Source organism: Pundamilia nyererei, unplaced genomic scaffold (genome assembly GCF_000239375.1).
Source record: "Pundamilia nyererei isolate P.nyererei 1_Seehausen unplaced genomic scaffold, PunNye1.0 scaffold00079, whole genome shotgun sequence".
In the NCBI taxonomy this organism is placed as follows: Eukaryota; Metazoa; Chordata; class Actinopteri; order Cichliformes; family Cichlidae; genus Pundamilia; species Pundamilia nyererei.
In genome coordinates this window covers 974,060-976,005 of record NW_005187480.1, presented here as the reverse complement: position 1 = coordinate 976,005, position 1,946 = coordinate 974,060, and positions in this window count along the sequence as shown.

Genomic DNA, 1,946 nt, shown 5'->3' with positions numbered 1-1,946 from the left:
TGCAATACAACCCCATGGAGCCCCGCAAGGGACACGGGAAAAGAAGAAAATAAGATGAACTTTTGCGAGATTTCGCAAAAGTTTTGCGAGCGCTCGCAAAAGACCCCGCTACTTTTTGATAGTGGTTCTGTTGAAGGGTGCGGTCCGGTACAGAGCAGACATGGAGGAGGATTTAGAACATTTCCTGCGGTCCAGAGAGGTCCCACAAGAGGACATCATACACATGCAACAAGACAAAGTACGTATAAAATTCAGTAAATGAAAGAACAAGATAGCATAAAACACCGGGGTTGGGAAGGTGAGCGACTTGTTGAAAAACAGAAGTTGTATATGCAAGCCTTTAATTTTAACTCTTATAAATATGTTCAGGTTAACTAAACATAACTCGTGAAGGGCACGTATGTTTTAAAATTTCATATTGTTATCTGGCTGTGCCGTTACCATGGTAACATGGACGCCATGGCACAAATTACTTGGTGGAACTTATCTTACTTATACCTTACTTCACGAAATAGTTTTTAGTAACGTGGTATATAAATATCTACTACTACTACTATACTAATACTACTACAGCAACAGTAAATTAATAAGAAAGAAACTGACAAAGTAGCTTTTGACAGTGATCATGAACAGTGATTAAGAACTCTCTTTCTAATACATTTGCAAACTGTTTAATTACCAATTGTTGGCTAGGCTTAAATAATACTAAATCTATAACCAAAATAACTAAAGATACTTTGAATCTACCAACACAACACTGACCGAACCCTATCTTTTGCTGAAGCATTAGCATGAATTCCTTCCTGCTGCAGAGTACAAATAAATAATATATTTATAAATGTGCGGTAGTGTGGCTTCCTAGAATAAAACTAGAAACTCGATTTCATTAATAGCATTTCTCTAATGTTTTATGTCTGCAGGTGGATAAGGCAGTGCTGTCCATCTGTGAGGCGTAGGAGGAACTTCATCAGGCCAAACTGGTAATGTTATATATAAATTGTCAGTGCAACCATGGTTTGGGAACAGAGAGACAACTAAAATTAGACAATAAATTTCAAACATATTCAGAACATTGATATTTTGGAATCTATATAATTCATTTACATTTCTTATGGAATATGCGTGTTTGGTCTTGTCTTGTTTGCCTTTAGAGTCAAGCAACCAACTTTCCCCATCAAATTCAGGAAATCCACAGAACCCCCGACGTGTGAATTTGCAGGATGAAGGCTGTTGATGATCTTTTGGCTGTATTTATGGACAGTAACATAATGAAGGTGACTTTAAAGATGAACTTTGTAAATGAAAATCCTGTTGATGATGCTGGGGTGTCAAGGGAGGTTTACACTGCATTTTGGGAGCAATTTTTGGAAGGTGTGAAGGTGAAACTGAACTGAGGCCAGACTTTTGTGAGGCAGGATGGCAAGCATGGATGGGGTCCCACTTCCTACCACCGACGAACAACATGCAGCCTGCCATTGAAACAATGGTTCATAAGGCCATTCTCCAGGAGCCAAAGTATATAATGGATTGCTTCTCCACACCCATGGCACGTCTGCAGCTGAAACTGTCTGGCAAGGAAAGTTTGTTGTCTCTGTTTGAGACAAAGAAGGCCACAGGCAAAAGAGTAGTGCAGCTATTTAAAACAGCAAAATTGATGCTGTCTCAGGCAGAACAGACAACCTTTAACCATCTTCAGCGTTATGTCAAAAACGCTGATGAAACAAAAGCTGAAAAAATCCTGCGCTTCTGCACTGGATCTTCTGTCATCTGTGTTGACAAAATTTTGGTGTGCTTTAATGCTGAAACTGGGCTCAACAGAAGGCCTGTTGCTCATACCTGTGGAGCCACCCTTGAAGCTCCATGCACTTACAGTTCTTATCCTGAATTTCTTTACTTTTTTTTTCGCCCTCACCCAACATGGAGACAGACATAAATAGACACTGTAC